Source organism: Helianthus annuus, chromosome 17 (genome assembly GCF_002127325.2).
Source record: "Helianthus annuus cultivar XRQ/B chromosome 17, HanXRQr2.0-SUNRISE, whole genome shotgun sequence".
In the NCBI taxonomy this organism is placed as follows: domain Eukaryota; kingdom Viridiplantae; phylum Streptophyta; class Magnoliopsida; order Asterales; family Asteraceae; genus Helianthus; species Helianthus annuus.
In genome coordinates, this window is record NC_035449.2 from 35,918,649 (window position 1) to 35,931,215 (window position 12,567).

Sequence of the window (12,567 nt, forward strand, 5' to 3'; positions counted from 1 at the left end):
ACATATTTGTCCCGTGTAAATTGTATAATTTTTGTATAGGTTTTATTTGTTTTTATTTAGTTTTAGTTTTATATTATATTGTTTTGTGTTTTGCCAGGTCCTGGTGCAAATGAAGCGAAAACGAGTAACATGAAAATGACCAGCCAGTTAGGCAAAGTAGGATGCCAGGGACCGAATTAAAATTGCCGCTATTTTCCTTGATTGAGTCGAGCACACTTATCTTAAGAAGGCTGCATATATATTTTAACTATATTAAATAAACTAAATCTCTAAATGTTCAACATATATATTTGATTGGATATTTGTGAGGTGCCATCGATCAGGAAAAGGAAAAAAAAGAAATACATTATAGTATTTGTTGTGGGAAGTGGCTAATAAAGAAAGAAATAAGGCGGCAGATATTTAGAGATATAGGGTGCCATATCAGTATTGTTGGGCTTCTTAATTCTTTTGGGCTGCCATATTTTCGAAGGAATATACTTGGACGACAAGGGTGAATTCTTGGGAGGCGGCTATTAAGTTGAGAGACATATAATATACATCATCAGAGCACGAAGAAGAGAGGCATACGATTGGAGAGAACATCAGACGATCAAGTGGAGACAGCCGCACATCAGGGGATCTTTCGCAAGGAACAAGGCTGGGGAATCATTGATTCAAGTGGGAAACTTAGAGAGCAAGAAATTTACGGGTTCCATCTTCACCGATTCTTCTTGTTTACTATTTTTCTTATTTTATTTCAATGAATTCAATTTATGAACTTGATGTGTTGATTTTCAAAACTATGTTTATTGGCTAAACTTCTTTAACTACCTAGGCATGACAATAGTTTAATAAAGTTTGGATTTTTATTCGGTTTTTGGCGTGGTTGTGGATTATTCTTGTACTGTAAAAGCTATGGGAATTTAACTTGGTGCATATGCGTGCTTGTGATTGTTTGATTATTGTTTATTGCTTCGTTCGATTCTTGGTGACGGTCTTTATCACGGAATAGAGTCGGGCTAGGGTTTTAGGTTTTGGTGAGTGTCTATATCACATAATAAATCTCTAATCCTTTAGGGTGAAAATCACGTGAAGTAACCTTAGAAGTAATATTCGGTAATTTAATAAAATCAAGTGTGCTGCTAAACTTGTCGCTGAGAGGCTCGAGGTTATTAATAGGTCTCGGTTTGGTTATAAGTCCTTAACATTCCATAGTCTATTAAACCAAGATTAAAACCCATTGTCGCTTTAGACGTTCGCGCTGAAAGGTAGAGCGTCTTACATAAGCACTTTCAAGAAACTAGAGGACGGAAAAGAAATCTAGAAAACCGGTGAGCGTAACAGCCTAGGTAGTGCCATAAGAATCGCCTTGAGAGTGTTTGAGGGGCTTAGTGGTGTCTTAATAGGTTTAGTATCCAAAGATCCCGGTTCCACACCACAAAATCATCGAATAGAGATCCATTCTGAGTTTAGCTTGCGTCTAGCCTAGGTAGTCTTCATCTCCACTGGTCAAAGTCTTCGTTCGAGTTCGTGTTAGTTATTTAGCTAATCTAGTTCGTTATTTGCATTCTTAGGATTTTTAGAAACCCCCCCCATCAATAAACAAACAGTTAAGTTCGTGTCAGTCTAAGTTTAGATAGAGTCGTTAGCGTAATTCAGTAGAGTCTCTTGGGTTCGATACTCGGACTTCCTTAGGCTATATTGCATCGATCGGTACACTTGCCGGTCGTGTGGTTTAGGGTTTAGAGAGTCTTAGTTTTATAAATTTAAAACTTAGAGAGTCTAGAATTAGGGTAAATTTAGTTAATTTAATTGAACCACTTTTAGCACATCAAGTTTTTGGCGCCGTTGCCGAGGACTCTTGGCGATTGCGTTGATTACTTTGTTTGGACTTAACTGACATTATACGTGCTAGTGTTTTTGTAGATTGAGTCATAGGAGTCTATTTGTCCGTGTTTTTTTGTTTTCTTATTTATTTTATTTTTCTTGAGTCTAGTAGATATGTGTGAATTTTGTGGAGGGCCTCACTTTACAGTTAAATGCCCCCAGTATGAGGGGTCCTCTGCGGATTATGATACTAACCCCTTTGTGCAGCCACAACAATATTCTTTGCAGGGGTATCCCACAAATGCTAAGGAGAAGTTTCCCCATTTTTTCGAGCTTAGGGAATTAATTATGAATTGCGTGCGAATAATAAAAGAGTTTCGGAAGTGCGGGGATCCAAGGTTTCCGAAAATGGTCGGCATACTTGATCGAATGATCGGACAAATAGGCCCAATGATAGAGTATGACCTCAGTCGGCAAAGGGATCCAAGGTGTGAAGAATGTGGTGGACCGCACTGGTATGAAGAATGTGCGATCGCTGCTCGGTTGGAAATGGGTTGGGGAAACAGAGAGCAGAAGCAACAAATACAATGGGGCGATTATGATGATGAGTGGATTACAGTTCAAAGCTCATATTATAAGGCGATAGTGTTCCCCGAGCTTGCTGATGGAGAGACAATATGGGGATATGTGGAGAGTAAGGAAGAAAAAATAGAGATAGAAAGAAAAGGAGAAGAATATGAAGAAGTTGAGCAGCCATCTAATGAAGATCAGATGTACTAGGAAAATGAATTTAGGGACGAACTAGATGGGTTGCGGGTAGATGAAGAGGTAAAGGAGTTTGATCCGGAGGGAGACCTTGCTTACTTAGAAGCTTTACTTGAAGGAAACCCAATGACGGACATCAAATAAGAAGAAGTGGTGGTGGAAGAGGAAGAGCACCACAGCTGGCCCCTGGTGTTAATACTAAGTGAAACTGAAAAATCAACAAAAGCACGGGAGAAGGCAAAGAAACGAAAAAGAAGAGATCGAAAACGAAAGAGGATCGAAGGTTGGTGCAAGATGGAAAAGAAGAAGACATTACAGTTCACGCATGATCGGTCTTCTCATTACATGCCACGCATTCGGTTAATGCCAGGTAAGTTTAAGTTTTGGTGGTCTGACTCGTTTCAATTTTTTAAAATATTGTATAATTCCACCAATATATTTTTGAAAAGTTTTGAGGTTCGGGTGGAATTAAACGGGTTGGACAGGGTCCAGGTCAAAGAGAAACCTCCTGATTAAATTCAAGTGTGGGGAGGTTTTGTAGAATTTGTAACTTTTTATATTTGTATATTTTTGGTAGTTGTATCGTGAGTCATTTATTTTGTATATTGAGTCTGAGTTAGTTGTATGGAGTCAGTCGTTTTTTTTTTGTCGAGTCGGTATTGCTTCGGTGTTTGCTTGTTTTTGTTGATGCAGGTTTGAATATGTACCACCCGTACTCAATCTCCATTCGGGTGATTTTGGAGCTGCTTATCAGATTTCAAGCATTTATCGAGTATACCAGTTGAGTCAAAGGCGATCGCGAATGAAATGCTATACGATCGAGCTGGATTGGACGAGACCGTGGGAGCATACGCGTTATTAACCAGCTAAGTCCTTTCCAATTTTGCCCTTTGTTTTTTATTTCTTATTTATTTTTAGTTTTTTTGAGTCGGTTTCCATCCTACATTGAGGGCAATGTAAAGTTTAAGTGTGGGGATGGGAACTATCGTTTAGTGTCTAGTTAGTAGTGTCTTGAGTCAAAAAAATAAAAAAATACAAAAAAATTAAAAAGTTTCAAAAATCCAAAAAAATTAAAAAATAGAAAATGTCTTTTGAATAAGAAGTTTGCAAAATAAGAAACGGAAAATGATAGAAAAGTCGGGTTTTTGTTCGGGTTCAAATAATGATAATATGAGATAAAATAATTGAGCTTGTGTCTAGTTTGGGATGTGCGGGTAGGCTCGATTCGGTTCTGGGTTCCTTTAATCTTAAAATTACCTAATTATCGGTCTACTAGTGGGTTCTCATCTAGGGAAAGTGGGGAAATTGAAACCGCCAATAATAGTATAAGGGATGCCGTTATAAGCTAAGATCGTTAGAGTTTTTGGTCATTATCTCGTTGGAAAAGAATAAAAATGAAAAAAAGAGAAATAAGCGAGCTAGAAACTAAATGAAAGTAGCCATTTCTATGTAGTCTGTGGTTGGGGATAGCGACTCTACAGCCGGATTGCCTCTAGGGTGTGTGAAATCGACCGTGCAAAGCAATAAAAAGAAAATAATAATAATAAAAAGTACCGAAACTAAGTAGTCTGTGGTTGGGGATAGCGACTCTACAGCCGGACTGCCTCTTGTTTTGGGAAAGCACCGTCTAGACTCACGAAACGAAAAAAAAAAAATGAAAAAAAAAGAGAAAAAAAAAATCTGATTATAAACTCTCCTGGTTTTGATATAAGACGGTTGAGAATTGGTCCAGTGATCGTTCTCTTTGTCCTATAAGTTTGAGGTGGGATTAGATGGGCCTGCGATTTCTAGTGTGAGACCCTAGGTAGATTGACCATATTTGAAGCTAAATTGCATGATAAGGGCTTGGAACCGAGTTGGGTTTAAAAGGATCATTATACTTGCAATCGCGGCTAACACAAGTTTCGGTTTTAATAAATTAACATAAGCTTTTGGCCCGAACGACTATCTTGACTATGATTCCGTTTGCATAATTCTTTTTCGGGGACGAAAAAAGGTTAAGTGTGGGGATATTTGATGTGGGGTAAAATACACATATTTGTCCCGTGTAAATTGTATAATTTTTGTATAGGTTTTATTTGTTTTTATTTAGTTTTAGTTTTATATTATATTGTTTTGTGTTTTGCCAGGTCCTGGTGCAAATGAAGCGAAAACGAGTAACATGAAAATGACCAACCAGTTAGGCAAAGTAGGGTGCCAGGGACCGAATTAAAATTGCCGCTATTTTCCTTGATTGAGTCGAGCACACTTATCTTAAGAAGGCTGCATATATATTTTAACTATATTAAATAAACTAAGGCTGTGTTCCAGAGATCCACTTAACAGGGGGAGGGGAGGGGAGGGGAGGGGAGGGAAAATGGGGTTTTTTTTGCCTGATAATAGTCTTTCCAATTTAGAAAGACATGGAGGGGAGGGAAGGAATGGGGAGGGATTTTTAACTCGAGAACACACCCTAAATCTTTAAATGTTCAACATATATATTTGATTGGATATTTGTGAGGTGCCATCGATCAGGAAAAGGAAAAAAAAATATATTATAGTATTTGTTGTGGGAAGTGGCTAATAAAGAAAGAAATAAGGCGGCAGATATTTAGAGATATAGGGTGCCATATCAGTATTGTTGGGCTTCTTAATTCTTTTGGGCTGCCATATTTTCGAAGGAATATACTTGGACGACAAGGGTGAATTCTTGGGAGGCGGCTATTAAGTTGAGAGATATATAATATACATCATCAGAGCACGAAGAAGAGAGGCATACGATTGGAGAGAACATCAGACGATCAAGTGGAGACAGCCGCACATCAGGGGATCTTTCGCAAGGAACAAGGCTGGGGAATCATTGATTCAAGTGGGAAACTTAGAGAGCAAGAAATTTACGGGTTCCATCTTCACCGATTCTTCTTGTTTACTGTTTTTCTTATTTTATTTCAATGAATTCAATTTATGAACTTGGTGTGTTGATTTTCAAAACTATGTTTATTGGCTAAACTTCTTTAACTACCTAGGCATGACAATAGTTTAATAAAGTTTGGATTTTTATTCGGTTTTTGGCGTGGTTGTGGATTATTCTTGTACTGTAAAAGCTATGGGAATTTAACTTGGTGCATATGCGTGCTTGTGATTGTTTGATTATTGTTTATTGCTTCATTCGATTCTTGGTGACGGTCTTTATCACGGAATAGAGTCGGGCTAGGGTTTTAGGTTTTGGTGAGTGTCTATATCACATAATAAATCTCTAATCCTTTAGGGTGAAAATCACGTGAAGTAACCTTAGAAGTAATATTCGGTAATTTAATAAAATCAAGTGTGCTGCTAAACTTGTCGCTGAGAGGCTCGAGGTTATTAATAGGTCTCGGTTTGGTTATAAGTCCTTAACATTCCATAGTCTATTAAACCAAGATTAAAACCCATTGTCGCTTTAGACGTTCGCGCTGAAAGGTAGAGCGTCTTACATAAGCACTTTCAAGAAACTAGAGGACGGAAAAGAAATCTAGAAAACCGGTGAGCGTAACAGCCTAGGTAGTGCCATAAGAATCGCCTTGAGAGTGTTTGAGGGGCTTAGTGGTGTCTTAATAGGTTTAGTATCCAAAGATCCCGGTTCCACACCACAAAATCATCGAATAGAGATCCATTCTGAGTTTAGCTTGCGTCTAGCCTAGGTAGTCTTCATCTCCACTGGTCAAAGTCTTCGTTCGAGTTCGTGTTAGTTATTTAGCTAATCTAGTTCGTTATTTGCATTCTTAGGATTTTTAGAAACCCCCCCCATCAATAAACAAACAGTTAAGTTCGTGTCAGTCTAAGTTTAGATAGAGTCGTTAGCGTAATTCAGTAGAGTCTCTTGGGTTCGATACTCGGACTTCCTTAGGCTATACTGCATCGATCGGTACACTTGCCGGTCGTGTGGTTTAGGGTTTAGAGAGTCTTAGTTTTATAAATTTAAAACTTAGAGAGTCTAGAATTAGGGTAAATTTAGTTAATTTAATTGAACCACTTTTAGCACATCAACCATACACCTCATACCCATGGTTTTATAATACAATGGGCAGCCCCTAGAATGATTTATGTGAGTGTGGAAACCAGCTTGAACAAAACCAGCAAGAAACAGGCTGTCTGCAGCTGTTTTCTGATGCTGTGCAGCCTACATAGCCCGCGTAAGGGTCTGTGTGGCCTTATGCGGCCCGCCTCACATCCCAGATCAGCAAACACATTTCCAGAAGTGGCAGTTTCAGTCCCTGAACATGTAAAAAGGCTTTTCTGATGCGTATGAGGCTCGTTAATCTCATTTCAAGGCTCCACCATGATGCCCACACATAGGGGACATGAAACATGCTAAAAAACATGTCGGATGTCAGTTCGTTTGGCCGTACGGTCACGTTGTTCGTCTAATTACGATGAAACACGAACGGACGTGAAAAACGATCCAAACTACGCGACGAATGGATTTTTATCACGCCATACACTAAAATAAAATATTTTAGTGCTTACATAAATTTTTGGGTGTCCGGGTATATTCAGAATGCAAGATATGCGCGAAAATGCAAACTTGTGCACTTTTTGACACTTTTAGTCCCTGGATGACGAAAAAGTTTATTTTTGCACACCAAACACCTCTAAGCCTATATCTAAGCTATGTAAAGGATAATAGGGTATGCTTAACTCATGGTCATATTCCGGAAGGTCCGTTACCATACGAATCGTCATACTTTTGCAGTTTGACGCAATTAGTCATTTAATTGCGCAAAGTAACGCGAAATGTCGTTTAATGATATCCAAGTCTTCCATAGCCCATATTGATCATTCCCAAGAAATATATTTAATTATTGCTGCGCTCTCGATCGCCTAAATGGTCACTAAAAGGCGTAGATTCGAAAGTTGACGCTTTAGGTCCCTCTATTGCGCAAACTTGCGCGTCTCATCATTTAATAGCATTGAAGCCTCATCTAATCCATATTAGGCATTCTTGAAAGTGTTATTAAACATCACGATGCTTCGGGTTTGCTAAAAGGTCATTCAGAGGTATAATTAAACATATTGACACTTTTAGTCCCTCTAACTTGCAAAGTTGCGCGTAACTTTACTTATAGGCATAAAAACCTTAGACGGCCATTATTTGGCATTCCCGAGAGTATAATCAAATATCATGAAGCTCCCGGTTTGTTAAAAGGTCACCCAGAGATAAGAATTAACATGTTGACGCTTTAACCCTTCATTGCGCAAGCTTTCATTTAATTACGCCAACGGCTACACTCGATCAACAAGTGGCTCATTTGTGAATATAATATCGTGAGAGGTTATTTAAAAACTTATTTTAGGTATGTTAACACTTCCAGTCCTTTTGTAATCAAAGTTTTCAATTTTTCGAAAAATTAATCCCTTAAATTCAATGTTGGACTTTATTAGGGTTTATTACACGTGTCAATACATTATTGGACGTGATTTTACGAGGTATTACATCCTCACCCCCTTAAAAGAAATATTGACCTCGAGATTTGCTAGAACGCTGGAAGTACTTTTTGTCACATATGGACTTAATCTTCTATAGCATATTTGGAGCCTCTCTAAGCTCCCAAGCTGACCTCTATAATAGGTACATGTGTCCTTTTTGGAGCTCCTTAACCTGTCGATTCTTGCCACGAATACACACTATGAGCATACGTGTGATATGAATGATCGTTATATGTTATGCGATGATCCTTGCCACGAATACACACTATGAGCATACGTGAACAACGTAAATTGATTTCGTGTACATGAACATCATAGGCTTTGACTGATTATGTGTGAACAAGTAACTAATCATACCTAGCAAACCAAGGTGAGTTCACTGCTCTTTTCCCAAGCATGCTTCCCGGGGAGGGACATCTGGTAGTCGTTCCGGGGAGGAACGTCGGGTTATTGGGATGTTGGTTATTACACTCATTTCTATCATTAAGTCCCCTTACATATACCGACTGGTTGCCGGGGAGGCAACGGGGTTATTAGTTGATAGCGCTATTAGGTTTGGCACCCTCATACCGTACCGGGGAGGACGGTTGTGAACTAATTACCTTAACCACTTGACCAATGTGTGATAGAGCATTGGGGTTTGGGCAAATAAATCTAGAGCCACCTGCGGTAATCGAGTTAATAACAACATCAAATCATTGAAATGTTCTATACTTATAACTGGTAACTAAAACGTGTTAACAAACTTTGAATTCACCAGCGTCGTCTAACACACTTGTCTGCATGCTTGCAGGTCGTTAGATTCTTGATTATGGACTTGCTATCTGGGAGTGCTGGAGTGGTCATGGGTCGAGACTCTTGGATACTTGTTTCGTTGGTTTTGAACACTTATTTTGAAACAATTGAATATCAATTTACATAATGCTTCCGCTGAATGTTTACTTTGGTTTTAACTTATGAATTGGATTTATATTATGAAATGAATGGAATGTTTTATTTAAATATATACTATAGTTCAATGTGATTGGTGGCTTGGATCCTGGTACGTCACACATCCCACGGTGTTTCCGCATGTGGTATATTGGGGGTGTGACAGTTTGGTATCAGAGCCACTGGTTATAGTGAACTAGGTTTTAAAACGTTTTCATGAAACCAGACTATAACCGAACAACTTCGAAATCGACCATGACACTCAGCTCCAGATTGCAATGTTCGTCTTTTTCATCTGTTGCATACATTACATGACTAGTACACCTTTGTTTATGATGTAGCATACGGACCACACACTCGTCGCTGTAGCATGATTTCATGAACTACTTGCTTATATTATGATGCATTGATAGTTTGTCATAGTCTTTGGATTTCCAGATCCGTTGCCAAATGAACAACAAGTGCACTATTTATAGTTGAAGTAGTTTCGCTTATATGGACGTCCATATGAGCGAAACCTCATGCTTGTGGTTTCGCTTTTATGGACATTGTCCATATAAGCGGAACCTCTTGCTTAACCACTAAGTTTCGACTCTCGAACCTCGTGCACTGGTTATTCTAATCTATCCTATTCTATTACATGATGCAAGACGAAGTCAATAGACGTAATGCACTAACAGACTCCCCCTCAGATATTGACGAAGTCTTTAGTGACTATTCTCTGTTATGACACCTCTTCAGTCTTGATCATTCTGCCTTTTCATACAGATTGTAACATTGTAAGCATCCATCACTCTTTTTCTTTGAACAGCTTCTCTCTTTGACTCTTTCACCAAGATCTCATCACTGGCTTTATCATCTACAGTTTCATCATCAGCAGGCTCCCCCTCTCGTCAAGCTTTCGTGCTTTTAGGGATCGACACCTCTCTTTCAGCTACAAGCTCATTCTCACTTTCAACTTATCTTCAGACTCCCCCTTAGACTCTGCTCTCGGGATCGTAGTCTGGATTTTTCTGCAATCACTCATACACTCGATAAGTAACAACATTTTAAGCTTCCAAATATCGTAATCTGACAAATCAAACTTTTAAACACTCCCCCTATCATCAACCTACGAATTATTTTGCAATTTCACCAAACAGGATTTTAAGCTGATTCTTTAACAGTATAAGCATCCAAATCCCCCACAGTTAATCATCCAAGTCCAAATTAATGACCTTGGAGATATCACAAACTGTTTTGAATTTTGATTTTTAATATCAAGTTTCAAATTAATGAACTTGTTTTATTTACAGAAACACATTCAGCTTACTCAGATTTTAAAACTCAGCATGTCAGACATCGGTTGTCGAAAATAATGCAGAAATCAAAATCTTTTTGTATTTCTGAAAATATAAAGCAGTAAAAGAATATGTACAAACATATTTACAGACAATATTTTTGTTTGAGTATGCGACTGAGGATCATATCAATTTTTGACAAGTTACAAGTACCGTTGAGCTTAGTTACACGTTAAGAATTAAACAATTCACTTAAATTGTCGATATACTGGTCCACTTAAATTTTCATACAAATTTCAACTGATTCAGGATATGATTTAGATGTTTTTAGAAACTTAACTCATTCATGTGTCCCACCTCTTGAATATACTCCCGTATCTAGAATCCCAGATATTCAGTCTTACAGGTGAGTATACCACAAATGATATCTGTAAGGGGTTAAATGCGAGGGCCGTGAGAGCTCAGGTCGATACTTCCGTATACGCAGAGAGATGACGGCTTCGACTTTTCGGTGTGTACCCTTTAGAGGATCTTTTAGTTACAACAGCACACGATTAGCATTTTGCAATGTTTCATCGTTTTTTATGCTGAGGGTGGTGCTATATTTCAAGCAATGCGGAAAGTATTATTCGGGGACTAGGTCAGAACTTCCATTCAGCAGAAGTCCCGGAATAATATCCCAGATATCACTGAGTATAAAGACCTAGTATCTCAGAATATGGGACCTTTCAAACGAGATTTCAGGGGTTACCTATATATCCAAGTAGTGTTCCCCACGAAATAAGCAAGTGTTTGAATTTAGGTTTATATCCCGACAAAGTTTACTAAATGTATAAAAACCTATCGACATATCATTAGTGAGACTGTTTAACGCTATTTAATCATTACAATTCTTTAGCATACTGTAACTGTCTACTGATGTACTATCATTTCCTTTTTTTTTTTTGCAAAACTCAATTTTTGAATTTTATCATGTTTTTGGCTTTTTCAAATTTTCTAATGTTTTTGTATTTTCTGACAATTTTTCTCCCCCTAAAATGCAAAATCATTAAAAAAAATTTGACAACACGATACTAATAGCTTTGTCTCGCCATCCATATTCTGCATCTTGTGAGCTGAATTACAATAAAAACAATAATTACCCCCATGATTTACAACACACTGAATTTTACAGTTTGAAAATCGTTTTTCAATCTGATGAATGTAATCATGTTTGTTCAGCCGTGAGGGTTTCGGCGTATACAATCTATACTCCCCCTTACAACAAACTATTTTCCCATTATGATTTCAAAACACTTAAGTTTGTTTTAATCAAAATGGTTTTTCCAGAAACATAGTTTGCTTACCAACCACTCGTAGGTTAGGGGTTCACATCATCACCTTGTTTACTTTTAACCATTTTGAGAGATTTAACATTGTAAGGTCAAATACCACAATCACTGGTAGAAAATCAAGTACAACTTAATGTCCTTGATTAACCACTAGTAAGATGAAATATCACAGTTACCATCCTGTAAATTTCTCAAAAATGATGCCGATACCTGCTTCACACTTACCAACCTGGAAGCTCCGGCAAGTCAGAAATTCAACCAACAAATTTTGACACCCAAGCCTGACCAGTCTTAGGTGTATTTTGAACTTTTCTCCTTTCTTCATAAAATTCTTTTACTCCTTTTTCCTTACCATCAGCCATCTTACTAAAAATATGTTTAACATTGCTATTAAACATTTTTCCAGTATCAACACCTTTTGATTTCTGGTTCGCGGCTTGTAACGGTGGAAAATCCTTATCATTCATTAAAGGAATTGTTTCTTCCTTTTTTACCTCAAGTTGTGGCTCTTCTGATTTTGTGGAATCAGATTCATTGCCCGATCTTGGCTTGTCTGACTTTGATGAGCCAGATTCATCGCCAATAACTTTCTTTTTCTTTTTGTTTGCCCTCAAATTTGCATCTGAAAAATTCAATTTGCTTGGCTTTGCAGTCAAGTGAACCGATTCATCAGAACTCTTATTTGTACCATCCGATGAATTTGAAAACAAAATCCTTTCCAAATAATCTCGTGCTTTCTTCCTCTTTTTCCTCAGTCTGTCTTTTTGCCCCTGCGAAAGCTTCACTTTCTGTTCCAGAACCTTCTGTTCTTCGGGCTTGACATTGACTGGTTTCTTCATCATTCTCTGAGATTCAACCCTCGATCTTCTCATCGAACTCCTTGGGCAATATCTGGCAATATGTCCTCTGATATGAAAATTATAGCATCTTCTTGTTTCATAATTCCAATTCTGGCAGTTAACAGCAATGTGTCCTCTAACACCACAAGTGTAGCACACTCTGTTATC